We start from the raw sequence: 16,322 nt of genomic DNA on the forward strand, positions 1-16,322 counted from the left end.
TTCCTGCGGTGCGAACGCGCCAAAAAGTGGGAACTTCCACCAATAGTTCTAGGACTATGAAAAAGTTCCTCTAGTAATCCAATGTCCATGAAAAGTACACAAATGAAAAAAACTCCACAAGAAAGGCGGCGAAATAATCCAAAACACAGTCGGTAAACTCCACCACCATTGAAGACCCAGGCAAAAATAGAAACAAGCAAGGTGAGCACAATGCTCCAGAATGCTGGTAAGCCGGTTACCTATATTGTAAACTGAACTTCCCTGTTATGATCACGTGGAAGTTTGCGGTGTGAAATCTTGTGAGATTGATCTCATCCGGGGCAAATACACACACATATACAGAGACCACAATACAGAAAACGGGGTGATAATAGATTAAACGATCAACAATACATTAGTGGTAATCAACAGTCATATACCTAAATCACCCCTTATGTGGCATTGCTACAACTCTTCTTACTTAAACCTTATTTAAACATCTCATTCAACCATTAAACCTTTCTCATGTAGCCCTCTAGTTTGTCCACATAATCTTTTTTGTAATAAACTGCAAAGGAGCAGAAGTGTTCTACTTGCACTCTGCCATGCATACTATGACTATTACTATTTTTACTGATAACTCTCATTTATACTGTAATGTTTGATGACTGTAGTCAATGGTAAATTTAATAGAGACATCAGCTGTATCAGTGATACTCGCCTTTAGTCATAAAAAAGATGCCACTAAACAAATATTAAAAAATATACTGTCTTTATGTTGTTTGTACATTAATTTGAATATTGCATGTGAAATTATTGCAATATAATATTTAAAAAACTTTAATGTTAGGTGAGATTAATCGTGATTTATTTCAGAAAAAAAATTGATTAATTAGTGTTTATATATATATATATATATATATATATATATATATATATATATATATATATATATATATATATATATATACATATGTGTGGGTGTGGGGGTGTGTATATATATATATATATATATATATATATATATATATATATATATATATATATTGTCTCGGTTGCATACGTAACCCTCATTCCCTGATGGAGTGAATGGAGACATTGTGTCAAACGACATATGGGGTCTCACTTGGGAGGTCAATCATCTCTGAGTTTAAGAGAAAACGCCAATGAAAATTGGCTAGTGGATTTTACATAACTGAGCCACTACCCGTGCCTACGGGTATAAATAGGTGACAGGTGCATCCACTCATTCAGGTTTTGCGCTGAGGGGCCGAGAATGTGTCCCGGCAACAGCGAATGGTTCAAGGTTGTGGCATGGGGACATAACATCTCCGTTCCCTTCATCAGGGAACGAGGGTTACATACGTATCTCTATCTGAACGACATATGGGGTCCTATCGAAAACGGCACAACCTGAAGACCATCACAACCCTGTGGCGCTGCAATTGTCGACAAGCCGCGGCATTTCACAAAAGCCATGCTTAAGGTCGTAACCTTCCCAAAGCCCCAGCGCAAATTCACTGACCTTGGTACCAAATATGGGATTACCCATAGCGAATCAAGCCATATGGACACCTAGCCCAGTACAGGGGCTGACCGGAACTCCGGGCATGCTAACACCAGTACTGGGCCTGGTGCCAGACTGCTCCACCAAGTCTGAGGAGGATCTGGAGGATGCTCGACCAGGGTATGCCAACCGGGGAACTCTGCTGGGAGAAGAAAGGTGCTCACATCCCCATCTGAGGGGAAATGGCGCAGCAAGCATGACACCAAGCCAGTCCTCCCCGCCAATTACCTGTTACCAAACACACACGAAAAGAAACTGGCTCTACATGAAAGTTGTAAAACCTCGCAAAGGTGTTTGGTGTCACCCAGCCCGCAGCTCGACAGATGCCTGCCAGAGAGGCGCCGTGCGCCAGCGCATAGGAGGAGGCCACACTCCATGTGGAGTGAGCCCGGCTCACCTTGGGAATGGTATGCCAAGGCGATGGCATCCACTATCCAGTGGGCCAACCTTTGCTTGGAGACAGCCTTCCCTTTCTGCTGACCTCCAAAGCAGACCAGGAGCTGCTCAGAGCTTCTGAAGCTCTGGGTGCAGTCCTCGTATATGCGAAGCTCTCTTATGGGACACAGCAACGTCAAGGCAGGATCTGCCTCCTCCAGGGGCAGTGCTTGCAGGTTCACCACCTGGTCTCGGAAGGGAGTGGTGGGTATCAGGACAACATGAGAGTAGACTGGCCCAAACACAAGGCACTTTTCACTTACCGAAAATGCTTGGAGGTCCCCGAACCTCTTGATGGAAGTGAGCGCGACCAGGAGCGCTGCCTTGAGAGACAGGAACTTCAGCTTGACTGAGTCAAGCGGCTCAAAGGGACCCCTCTGAAGTCCAGCCAGAACAATAGAGAGGTCCCAGGAGGGTATCAGTTCAGTTCAATTCAGTTCAATTTATTTATATAGCACATTAAGTGCTTAACAATGTCCAGAAAATAAAAATAAAGAGTCACACACAAATAAGACAAATACAGTAAAAACATCACAATGTCACAGCTCAGCTCGATATAAAAGCCAATGAATACAAGTGTCTTAAGAAATTACTTAAAAATTCCAACAGTCTGAGCAGTTCTTATGTGTACAGGTAAACTATTCCACAAATTAGGTGCCACCACTGAAAAAGCTCGGTCACCTTTATTTTTTAACCTAGTTCTTGGAACATTGAGGAGCACCTGATTGGATGACCTCAATGCTTTAACGGGAGCGTGGACATGTAAAAGCTCTGATAAATAAGCAGGCGCCAACCCTTTTAAAATCTTAAAAACAAACAATAAAATCTTGAAGTCAATCCTGAAGTGGACAGGAAGCCATTGTAGTGAAGCTAGGACAGGGGTAATGTGCTCATACTTTTTTGTCCCAGTCAAAAGCCGAGCTGCTGCATTTTGGACTAACTGTAAGCGTTGAAGAGATGACTTATCCAGACCAACATATAAAGAGTTACAGTAGTCTAGTCTAGATGTTATAAAATCAAGAATTACACTTTCAAACTCCTTATGTGGCAGGTAGGGCTTGACTTTAGCCAACAGTCTCAGTTGGAAGAAACTGGCTTTTACAACAGAACTAATCTGTTTTTCAAATTTAAAAGCACTGTCAAAAATCACACCGAGATTCTTGGTAAATGGATGAACATATAAACCTAAATAACCAAGTGCATCTACACAAGCACTTAAATCCCCAGGACGAACAAACACAACAATCTCAATCTTATTTTCATTAAGACAAAGAAAGTTCTGATCCAACCATACTTTTAAATCTCTCAGGCAATATACCCCAAGGGCAGCATATACAAAGAAAACAACATAGGGCCCAATACTGACCCTTGAGGGACGCCACAAAAAAGAGGGGCAGCAGATGACGGAAATTCACCAAGGTGAACAGAAAAACTTCTGTCTGTCAAATTTGATTGAAACCATTTAAGGGCTATGCCCTTAATGCCAACACACTTTTCAAGTCTAGATAAAAGAATAGAATGGTTGACCGTATCAAAGGCCGCAGTCAAATCCAAAAGGACTAAAACAGCAGAGTTACCAGAGTCCACAGTTAAAAGAAGATCATTAGAAACTCTTAAAAGAGCAGTTTCTGTACTGTGACGGGGCTTAAAACCAGACTGAAAATTTTCATTAATTCTAAATTCATCGATAAATGACTGAAGTTGATTAAAAACAACTCTCTCCAAGACTTTCGATAAAAAGGGGAGTTTAGATATAGGTCTAAAATTACACAAAATGGAAGGAATATATTGTAGTTTAAATTTGTGCTTAATTCAATTAGTTGGAGTGTGTTCTCACCTGAATATTGACTCTACCCATTGAACTCCATTTCCCATCCTGCCTCATCCCAGGGACTAATTACACACACACCTGCAGCTAATATACACACACACATATAAGCAGCTCACTCACTCCTACACACCGCGAAGTCTTGATTTGCCCTGGCTGTCACTACTGAGCATTTGTATACTTTGATTCTGCCTTCTTGTTTTGACCTGGACTGTTTAACGTTTATCGATTGTTCTCTGCCTGCCCTGACTCGGATTGACCTGTTCCTGTGATTGTTTGCTATCTACCCTGATCTTGTGCCTGTACCTGGTTCTGTCTCAGCCTTGCCTTCTCCATTGTATCTACTGGTGATCGACCCTGTCTTGTCTGACTATCCGAATAAAGCTGCAAATGGATCCCGCCTCTGCTGATGTTTCACAACAGGAAGGATCCAAGTTATTCTTTTTTAGTAGTGGTTGTACAATGGCATGTTTAAAAACAGATGGTACACATCCTGAGCTGAGAGATGTATTGTCCAAAGATACAATGCTTGGCCCAACAGTGTCAAAGACATCTTTAGCCAAACGTGCAGGAATACTGTCAAGGGGGCAGTTTGTCGGACGTAGCTGTTTAACTATGTCAAAAAGATAGGAGAATGTAACCGGCTCAAACTGCTGAAAGACAGCTGGGCAAAAGGAAAAATCAGGGGAGTTACTGATAACCGTAAGGGTGGAAAACTGAGACCAGCAATTTTGTCCACAAAATGCTTCAGAAAGTTTTCACATAATATTAAAGATGGCACAATACAATCTGAATCACGTGGGTTAACAAGAGAATTAAATACATTAAAAGAACCTGAGGCCGCTGGCTGTTACTGGCTACAAGGTCAGAATTTTTTTTAGTTTTAGCCGATTTAACTGCTCTCTGGTATTTACATAATGCGTCCTGCATCATTTCGAACGAGATTTTAAGTTTATCTCTTTTCCACTTTCTCTTAGCTACTCTGCAGGCACGTCTGAGAGAGAGGGTAGTGTCATTTAACCAGGGTTCTGACAGAACTTTAGGACGTTTTTTCCTCAACGGAGCAAGAGAGTCTAAAATCTCAGTACAAGCAGAGTCAAATAAGACCGTGTATTCTTCTGCACTGAGATTACAGTCATTAAGATTGTACAACAATGAGTCTTTAATCCTCTGGAGTCTAAGGGTATTTTTGGGGCCTGGAGAAGTTTTGTCATGCCCTGATATTTGTGCTTTTTTCAGTTTCTTATAAATATCTAAATGGCTAAAGTCTAATCTCACTTGTAATCAGCACAAACTAGGCTATAATAATATGTGAGCAGCATGTTTGTACATGATTGTGTTTTTGAGAAAAAAAATGTTATGCGTGGTTAGTGAAAAACTAAAAATGTTAAATCACTTGAAAAAGGCAATAAAACACATACAGAAAATTGGTTCCCAGGAATTTTGAGAACTGGAGCTTGTAGCCTAGAATTTTTTTTTTTTCTAAATGATGTGAAAATCATCTTGTTTACTCATTTACAGAAAACAATATATTGATTTAAATTTTCTAAGACACTTTTTGTTAGTAAAAGTCATATGCGAGTAGGCGTCAACTATCATGAATTCAACACCTGAGAAGACAAAGGCCTGCATAATGAGCTGCATAATGAGCCCATTCAGCCAGGTGTGTCACTGAGAGGGATGAGTTACAAGAAAGAATGTGAGGACAAAAAAATCTATATAATTTTATGTTTGTAGTTTATTTAGAATATATTTAATTATCCCACAACATAATTTAATATTCACTTGTGAGTGCAGTTAAACAGTTTATTAGGAAAAATCAAAGCTGACTTTCAAACTGAATTTTTTGCATCATTACTCCAGTCACACAGTCCTTCAGAAATCCTTTTAACAATCTTATTTTCTACAAAAAAACATTTATTGTTATTATTATTATTATTATTATTATTATTATTATTATTATTATTATTATTAATGTTGAAAAGAGCTGAGAATATTTTTTTTTAGGTTTTTTAGGGGGGATAAATTGAAAGAACAGCAATGATTGTTACATTTGTTACAGTTACATTTATTGGTACATTTATATTATTTACATCAAGCTTTTGAATGGTATAGTAGTGTATATTGTTATTGAAACTTCATAATATTTCACTTGATTATACATTTAGTCAGGAATTATAGTTTGGAAAAAGTCTTTGGAAAAAGTCTAACCAGTAAAATGTTTACACGTTATGTGAAAACTAGTACAAGTATATAAATAAATAAAAAGAGACTTACTCATGTTTATGAACTCTGCTGAATAAAGTGCTTCATTCTTTTTTCTGAGGAAATCCAAATCTCAAATCCTCAACCACATCACATCTTTTTGGGGTGAATTATGTCTTATTCCTCTCATCGCGAAGCAAACAGTAAAATAATAAAAACTTGAAGAACAGTCTCGCTGCGTTGTCTTCTGTTGTGTGGGCGTATTCAAAAGCGGCGCGCGCTTCAGTGAAACATTTGAATCTCAAAAGCGCGCTCGGCGCGGGGGCGTGGTCGCATTAGAAGATAATGAAGAGAGACGTGAAAAACGGACATCGCGTTGTTTTCATATGGATTACTTTATCACAGAATATTTGTTTTCAGCAGCACTTGTTTAGTTTAAAAGTAGACATGTCAGGCTTTCTATAGATATCTCTCTCATGTCTCTTCGTTGAGTATTCACTGAGTTACAGTTCATTTTAATGACGCATTTGTATCTGAAGATCAGCGCAGACAAAGGCTGCAGACAGCACTCCTTGTTTGTTATCTTTATTTTATAAGTGCATAAAGTTTTGTTGTTATTATGTCTGTATACAAAAAAAAGTAGACCCTTTACAGATTCGATTGATGTATTGCACTTATCTGTACGATCAAAACTGAAAGTGTAATTTAAGTTCTTTTCGGGGTTATCAGGAGAAAATACCCCAAAACGCGTATACGCGTTAATCGACTCCAGAGGGATTTATTGAGTTTATATGTGTGATGGAGTTAAAGGGTTAATTGCTCGCACACTGGGTTGCACAGAAGCACAGGTTGAAATCTCAGAATTGGAAACAACCAGAGTAAATAAAACAGGCAGGTGGTCTGAAATACATGTGTCACATATTTCACTGATAGTAATACATAAACCATATGATAACACAAGGTCCAAAGTATGTCCTTTTTCATGGGTTGGACCAGTGACTGACTGCGTTAGATTAAATGAATCAATTAGACGGAGAAAATCTTTAACCAGAGGTTTGGATTCACAGCACAGATGTGTTTTCACTATTTTTTAATAAACGATATTTTTTAAGTGATATTACTTCAATGAATTCTGCGAAATAATGGATAAAATTATTATTGTATTTTGGTGTTATTTTTATTTGCGCACATAACACAGTCGTGGGAAAACTGATCTCAAAAAGCTGCAATTCAAAACTGTTGCAGGCGTCCACTGCTATCTCCCGACAGTGAAAAACTGATTTAAATACAGTAGCCAGTCCTCCACCTTTACTGGTGGTCCAAGGGGAGCTTAGAAAGTCACAGCGGGGAGGAAGAAGTTCGGAGAAAGAAAATAACCAGCATTAAGCCAGGTTTCTGTCAAAAAAATAAAATCCAGCTCACGTGAACTGAAAAAATCATTCAGCAAAAAAGTCTTGTTAACTAGTGATCTAGCATTTATCAGAGCCAAACGAAGAGTATAATCCTCTCTGGCCGACAGCGCCACACGATATCAGGGGTGTCCTAGGAGGATTTAACCTTCTGCCACATCTCAGGAACCTAACGATCAAGTCATGCCTCCCCAGGGACCGCCCGTCCACTGCATCGTGATGGGCTGCAATGGCAGCCACATACACTTTCAAGGTGGAGGCTGACAGCCTACGCTCCAACCTTTCTTGCAGGAAAAAAAGCAAGGCTCTGACTGAGCATCTCCGAGGGTCTTCTCGGTGATAAGAACACCAATTCGTGAACAGACACCACTTCAAAGCATAGGCCTGCCTCATGGAGGGGGCTCTAGCCTGAGTGATAGTGTCTACCACCGCAGGTGGCAGGTCACTTAGTTCTGCCACGTCCCATCCAGAAGCCACACATGGAGGTTCCAAAGATCTGGACGCAGGTGCCATATGGTGCCCAGCCCCTGAGAGAGGAGGTCCCTCCTCAGGGGCATGCACCAGGGAGGGGCTGTCACGAAGAGTGTGAGTTCCGAAAAACCAGGTCCGGGTGGGCCAGTAAGGTGCAAACAACAGGACCTGTTCCTCGTCCTCCTTGACCTTGCACAGTGTCTGTGCGAGCAGGCTCACTGGGGGAAATGCATACTTGAGCCATGCCCATCTCAGGACTCGGGAGTGCAACCAGTGCTAAAGTGGCCTCATATGAAGCAATCCGAGCGGCGTGACTGCGGATGCCATATGCCCCAGGAGCCTCTGAAAGTGTTTCAGTGGTACCACTGTCCTGCCTCTGAAGGAACTCAGGCAGTTCAGCACTGACTGGGCATGTTCGCTGGTGAGACGCGCCGTCATATTCATCTCCGAGTTGCTTGTGTCAGGGCCGCTTTGTCATGTTATTGTACGATTTCGCAGCTGGATGTGACATGGAGATGGGAGACTGCTCTTCAGGAGGTGGCAGAGACAGTGACACTCATTCCCCCGGAGGAGGGCCGGGTGGCGAATCTTCAGTCTTTTCTTTTTGTTCCACCGCTGGTCCAACGGTACCCACATTTTCAATAAAAGAGCAATTTCACTTTCCTCCGAGTTGCAAAGCTCATGTGTTGATAATGAGCGACGCACTGCCTCCTCATTCTCACCCATGACGCCCCCTTTCGCTGGCGCCACTCTCCTGCGCAGGGCTCGACGTGGCGGCCTCGAAGAACTCTCAGCATGGGGCGGAGCCGATGTGGAGGACGCAGGAGGGTGCCCATGGCGATGAGAAGGATGAGGCACAGCCCACGAGGGAATGGTTGCAGCCAGAAGATCACATCGGGGCAAGATGCACTGTATGCCCTCAGTCTGCTTTTGTACTGCAGGGAACTGCTGGGCACAGCCCTCGACGGTGTAGCCGCACAGGCCAGCCTGGCCACTTTGTCAACGTCTCTCATCTCGACCAGGCTGAACCACAGATGGCACTACTGGACCACCAGAGTGGACATCGCCTTCCCGAGGGACTGCATTGGAAGGGTGAGGTCAGTCACTGAGCGCAGCTCCTGCATCAACCTTGGGTTGGTTCTACCCTTGTGCATTTGTTAAAGTCTTGGCTTGGTGAATTTGCAGGATTGCCATGGCATGCAGGGCAGAGGCAGCTTGGCCTACAGCACTGTAAGCTTTGGCAGCGATAGCCGCCGACAGCCTACAGGCTTTGGACAGGAGGCACGGACTATTCCTCCAAGTGGTGGTGTTTTGCGGGCACAGGTGCACCGCAGTCGCACTCTACTGCTGGGGAATGTTGACGCACCCCCTTGCTGCCCCACCATTAAGGCTAGTGAGGACAGAGGAAGGAAACGAGCAGCTTCTGGCCGTAAAAAGGGGCCATCAACGACTACGTCACTTCCCCATTCACATCTGTGAAGAAAGGAACCAGAGCAAAACGCGGTTCCAGGTCTGGGCGGTGTATTCACCTCCAACCTGATGCTCACAGCTGGCCAGGCAAGCACAGCTGTCAACTCTAGGTCTGATTCGGCAGTGGCGACAACAACCGAGGGGGGCAGCCCCGCCGAATCTTCATCCACAGATGTCAACAGCTCATCTCCCGATGCTGCAATTGACATCTGATCCCCTGGCAGCAAACCGAATGACATGCTGGGACTGCCGTAAGACAACTCAGCAGAATCACCCAGCAGCCACACAGGACACGTACTGCGGAAGGGGTGAGAGGTCCGTGGGGTGTGGCCCAGCGGAGAAGCTCTCACTGTCACCCTCAAATCTACTAGAGCACTAGCCGGCGGTTCTCTGCTCGTGGCAGAGAAACCAGGACTGGTAGTGACAGGGGGTCTGCTCCTTTCCATTTAAGAAATGAGAGATGCGATCGCAACATTGCCATGGTCAGACACGCAGTGCGGGCATGAACCATCCACGAATGCGTCTTCAGCGTGCTGAATGCCCAGACATGGAAGACAACGCTTGTGGCTGTTGTCAGAGGACAGGAAACGACCGCTTCCAGAAGGACATGGACGAAACGGCCACTTTTTAAAAGATGTGAATCGTGCATGATTTGCTCTTTTAGGAAATCTGCTCTTTTAGTTGAAGCGCCCAGGGGAATCGCTGAAAGTGACACCGCTGTTCGCGCCGTACCACCAACCAGAACAGCTTTCCGACACACAGCAGATGAATGGCTTTGTGGAGTATAACACCTTTTCATGCAACCACTCAGCTCCGAAGCAAAAATATGAATGAGTCGATGCACCTGTTGCCTATTTATACCCGTAGGCACGGGGAGTGGCTCAGGTATGTAAAATCCACTAGCCAATTTTCATTGACGTTTTCTCTTAAACTCAGAGATGATTGGCCTCCCAAGTGATACCCCATATGTCATTCGACAAAACTTGTAGTGACAGACAGATAGGGAAATATATACAAACCCAATTCCAAAAAAGTTGGGACACTGTACAAATTGAGTAAAAAATGAATGGGATAATTTACAAATCTCATAAACTTATGTTATCTCTATTCTATTGTGAATAAAATATATCAAATGTTGAAAGTGAGACATTTTGAAATGTCATGCCAAATATTGGCTGATTTTGGATTTCATGGGAGCTACACATTCCAAAAAAGTTGGGACAGGTAGCAATAAGAGGCTGGAAAAGTTAAATGTACATATAAGGAACAGCTGGAGGACCAATTTGCAACTTATTAGGTCAATTGGCAACATGATTGGGTATAAAAAGAGCCTCTCAGAGTGGCAGTGTCTCTCAGTAGTCAAGATGGGCAGAGGATCACCAATTCCCCCAATGCTGCAGAGAAAAAAGGTTGATCAATATCAGAAAGGAGTTTTTCAGAGAAAAACTCTATAGGTCAAAAAAGAAGCCAAATCTAAACATGATCCAGAAGCGCAGGCGTTTTCTCTGGGCCAAGGCTCATTTAAAATGGACTGTGGCAAAGTGGAAAACTGTTCTGTGGTCAGACGAATCAAAATTTGAAGTTCCTTTTGGAAAACTGGGACGCCATGTCATCCGGACTAAAGAGGACAAGGACAACCCAAGTTGTTATCAGCGCTCAGTTCAGAAGCCTGCATCTCTGATGGTATGGAGTTGCATGAGTGCGTGTGGCATGGGCAGCTTACACATCTGGAAAGGCACCATCAATGCTGAAAGGTATATCCAAGTTCTAGAACAACATATGCTCCCATCCAGACGTCGTCTCTTTCAGGGAAGACCTTGCATTTTCCAACATGACAATGCCAGACCACATCCTGCATCAATTACAACATCATGGCTGCGTAGAAGAAGGATCCGGGTACTGAAATGGCCAGCCTGCAGTCCAGATCTTTTACCCATAGAAAACATTTGGCGCATCATAAAGAGGAAGATGTGACAAAGAGGACCTAAGACAGCTGAGCAACTAGAAGCCTGTATTAGACAAGAATGGGACAACAATCCTATTCCTAAACTTGAGCAACTTGTCTCCTCAGTCCCCAGACGTTTGCAGACTGAAAGAGGGGATGCCACATAGTGGTAAACATGGCCTTGTCCCAACTTTTGATGCCTTTTGAACTTGTTGATGCCATGAAATTTAAAATCAACTTATTTTTCCCTTAAAATGATACATTTTCTCAGTTTAAACATTTGATATGTCATCTATGTTGTATTCTAAATAAAATATTTAAATTTGAAACTTCCACATCATTGCATTCTGTTTTTATTCACAATTTGTACAGTGCCCCAACTTTTTTGGAATCGGGTTTGTGTATATATATATATATAATATATATATATATATATATATATATATATATATATATATATATATATATATGTATGTATCAGTGGTGGGCGATCAGAGACAGCAAAGCCTCTTTTGCTGGCCACACACTATCTGAATCACTGATTTAGTTGTAATATATTTTACCATGACTGTGTAATAAATTATTTCCAATAGTCTATTCTCTTCACTTTACAGCTTTTCTCTTGGTTGTACTGCTTCCAGTAGTGTATGATTATATTAGAGCTTTCATCCAATCATATTTCAGCAATCGTGTTGCCAGGGTCAAATAATTCTGCATAAGGCCTTCTGAATCAACAGTACAGCCGTCTGTAGTTTAAAATCAATGGCAATGAAACCATTGCTTTAACCAATCAGATTTCGAGTTGGCAGCACCAGAGGCCATCTAGCAGGTGTCAATAATGTCAGCATTTTCATGTTCTTTGATTGGATGGTCAGAGTGTGTAATATTCAGGGCAAGCAAACTGCATCACTGTAAACCATTTTTAATTTCAGTAATTATTACTGTTTTATCAGGTTTCTTACTGTATAAACTCTGTACTGTACAGTATGTTATTGTATATTTTCTGTGAAAGCTAAAGTTAATTCTGGAAAAATATTTGCCTACTGTACATCTAAATACAATAGTTCTAAATGACAGAGAAAAATAATCACACACCTCCTCGGTACCGGCTCTGTGAAAGACTCGTAAAGATGAAAACCATTAGAGTATGGTATGGTAAATTTAGTTTGTGTCTTTATTTTATTGCTTTATGCGTTGTATTCTGATGTTATCTGCAAGATTTAAAGCTACGTTTAAGTTTGTGTAAAAACATATAAGGAGTGCTCAGTTTCCGAGTCAAGCTGTAGCTATAAACTGGCCTTTTCCTTGCGGCAGACCGGCGGGAGACTCTTTGTAAAGATGAGAGTCCTAGGAGAAGGTTACATTGGCAGGTATACGTTAAAACATTTATACACTTTTCTTTGTCATCTTGTATGAATTATTTTAATGTTACTTGCTTACTTTCCCAGTAAAGCTGTGCTAACTACTATAGCATTTTTCCTCCCACAGCAAGGACCAGAGACCAGTGAGACTCATGAAGACGAAAAGTTTTTTGACAGTTTGTTACTTTATTTTATTAGTGTTCATTTATTATATTAAACTGGATAAATTGTTACACCTTTTTATATTTTATGTGGTGTTATGATTTACTTTTGATAAAAACAAAGGTGTATTATTATATGTTCGTTTGGCATTTCATTTATTGTATACCCTTGCTTTCTCTGAATCTTTAGAATCTTAAAGCGATCTTAAAGGTGCGGATATATCTGTGCAGCTCAGCTATTCGACACTCCAGTGTATTCATTGTTGCTAGTGACTTGGAGATGTTGTTCTCTCTTGCCTGATCGTTGAATGAGAAATGAACTGGGGAAAAAAATTGCACGTCAAAGAAGGTGGAGTTTCAGAACACACCCCCACCGACTGCGTAACCGTCACAGACCAATAGAAACTCAAAAGTGTTTAGGAGCCGAACCGCACTCCCCCAGAGAGTTGGCTTTGGTAAGCTGTTTCGAACTGCCGAAACGAACTCAAAACTAACTTTGTTTCAGCCTGATTTTGTTCAAAATTACTTCATATCAGTTCGTTCCTCGATTTCATTTGAAGTATATAGGGGCCTTTATGTTAAATTGTTAGGTCAACTTTAAAACACATGAAGTCACCTTATTTTTTTATACCAATGTTATTTGAAAGTTATAAATACATTTGAGTTAATAAAGATCTGGAAGAACATCAGGATGATGTGCATTGCGCAGGTGTGGCCACTGTTGTGTTAATTTGATTTCTTGCTTTAGTTTTGGCATTCATTCTCACTACATGAAATAACTGTCTGTTATGCAATGCCCTGTTATACTGCCTTTCTGTAAAATGTTTATGGTTCCTATAGCTGTGGTATCATTATGATGGTAGAAAGAGGTGGATATACACACACACACAAACAGATGCATATATATATATATATATATATATATATTGTGACACGTGTCCCGAGCTCTCGTCAGCGTCGCCCTGGAAACAGAGCAGGCACACCTGCACCTGCTCATCATGGGCTGAGCGGCCACACCTGCGCCCCATCAGACGCTGCTCTCATAAACCCTGCAACCCAGCACAGAGGTGAGAGATGTCTCCACAAGACTCGGCTAAACTTGTCTTTCCCTTTGCCCGCAGAGAGCAGCGTGTGACCGCCGTATATATATATAGTTAGCTGTATTGTAAGTATATGTTAATGTCCTATTTATATTTGATCCTTGATGTGTATTTTGGTGTTTATGTGGTTTAAGGTTAAAAAAAACACATTATTTTCTACATACTGTACATTATTGTTTTCCTCTATGCCTGCCTTTCTGAAACGCCTTGAGTTTTTACAAACCTCATTGCTCTGAAAAGCGAGGTGTGCTGTGATTGGCCAACTATCCAGTGCGTTGTGATTGGCCGAATGCCTCAATCGTGTGACTGGGCGGCTTGAGTGAGTGGAGGCCGGAGGCCTTGAGTGAGCAGAGGTGGGCCAGCTTGAGAATGGTGTGGCAGGCAGATTCTATGAAGAAGCGTCCATTAGGTTTGTGGCAAACACATGTGACGACCCCCGACTTCTTCCACGGTGAAAGCCAATTCAGCGATCCACAGTGCAAAGTTGACGTATTTCCTCAGCGACCAGCACGGATCAGCTCCAGGCATGACGAAGCAGATATCATCCTCTTTTGGAAGGCCAAACAAAGTAGTTTCGCTTTCACAGTGAAACACACAGCGGTTATACAACATTGCGGTGGCAACAACAATACTACAACGAGAATAAAAAGTACGCCTTCTTTCTTTGCATGAACATCTGGGAGGAGTTATGCAAATCTTCCCACATCTTGACGTAGAGATGTGGGGTCGTGTTAGATCGAGCCATTTTAGGGGGATGTGGACGAGTCTCAACTTTTATAAAGAATATCTCTTTGGATTTGAGACTTTAGCCTTTGCAACTTCACAGATCTTCTTTATTCACAAAGAGCTTGTAACACTCCAAAGAGAAAGGAAAACATGAAATCGCATCATATGACACAGAAGAGTTCAATTATTTATAAGAATCAGAAAGAGCTTATAACTAATACATTATAATAATATTAAATAATTTAATATAATATAAAAAAATGAAGAAGATATTGCTCTTAAATTCCCTTTTAAAGGGTCAAATATTTATTAGGTTTATAATATAATATTGTTATAATATAATATAAAAACAAACTGAAGCATTTAAACTGATTAAATAGAACAGAATAGAATAGAATAAAACAAATTGAATCGTTTAAACTGAGATCTGTAAGTTGAATATTTAGGGAAAGAAAAACATGAACATGTGAATACTTTTACAGTTATCTAAAACATCTGGATGTAGTAGAGTTTTCACACCACTACAGCTGTGTGTGACTGTAATTGTTTTGTTACACCATCCGTTATTTCCAGCACTTAATCAAGCCTCTCTGATTTAAAACACGATGGTGATTTATTTCACGTGTCATTGTGTTTGCGATGCGACTCAACTGTTAACCACATTCACCGTCTCTAACTCTTTATCAACACCAACTCCTGAGCAGTTCATTATTTCATCATCAGATGGCTTTCCCAACTCATTTTTGCGTGTCATGGCGCAACTTTCCTGTGAGGAACATTGTTCAGAGGAAAACCCGAGATTGAGCAAGACTTCTATACGCTGTAGAGAGATAACTGGAAACTGTACAACTGTTTGTGCTGCCAACAAGTGTAATTAAGACAATACATGTTATTAATATGATAAGAAACACCAGTTTGCAATATTAAGGACCAAAACGAGCTGTTTCTGTAAAGTTAAAAATAGCAGAAAAACACATTAGATTTACAAACGACCCACGCAATCTAACGGGTAAAAGAAGGTGAATAGCGAAATCTCTCTCTATTACTTCATTTACTGTCTACTATATTGACTTCAATGTGAATCATGGATTCGAATTCACAGAAATGTATAATAAATACATTTTATGATAAACGTTAGCCATTCATTAGTAAAACCTCACAATAAACTCGATTTAAATAGCAAACACACATGTAATATAGTTACTAATATGACAGCATCATATTATGAGAAGGACATTCTGGGACTCACCGATATATAAGAGAGAAGTTGTAAGCTTTGGTTCACAGTGGTTCAGAAATAGGGTCTTTTTCAGTGGCCGTAGCCTAGATAACTTTGAAGAAGTGGGGTGGACAGGATAGGAGTGTTGTGTGAGTGTGTGTGCGTACTATTACTAACATGTATTATTAGTTTGCGAGATTATTAATGCCGTGAATAAATACATAGATAAAGCCATAAAACATTCGTGTCCCCCCAAAAGTCTCGTGTGTAAAAGCGCTTGCTTGACAGACCCACGGCTTTGGCCGTAACGTGCTGAGGAGTGGGACATCCGTTAATTACGACATGATTCTTATCACCCGGACAAACTTAAAAGTTTAGTTTCGAGTTTACAAGACTGAGATTGGTTATTATTATGGGCCGGGACTCGATTAAAAAAATTAATCTAA

At 41.1% G+C, this 16,322-nt stretch overlaps 1 protein-coding gene across 1 annotated transcript in view; it reads right to left on the minus strand.

Moving 5' to 3' along the window:
- LOC109053054 (membrane-spanning 4-domains subfamily A member 4A-like) overlaps positions 1 to 15,974 on the minus strand; it is a 29,349-nt gene extending 13,375 nt beyond the window's left edge. The window contains exon 1 of the mRNA XM_042722584.1: positions 15,907 to 15,974. The gene's annotated coding sequence lies outside the window, so the exon portion shown is untranslated. The remainder of the gene's footprint in view (positions 1 to 15,906) is intronic.
- Positions 15,975 to 16,322: the final 348 nt, after the last annotated feature.

Source organism: Cyprinus carpio, chromosome B4 (genome assembly GCF_018340385.1).
Source record: "Cyprinus carpio isolate SPL01 chromosome B4, ASM1834038v1, whole genome shotgun sequence".
NCBI lineage: Eukaryota > Metazoa > Chordata > Actinopteri > Cypriniformes > Cyprinidae > Cyprinus > Cyprinus carpio.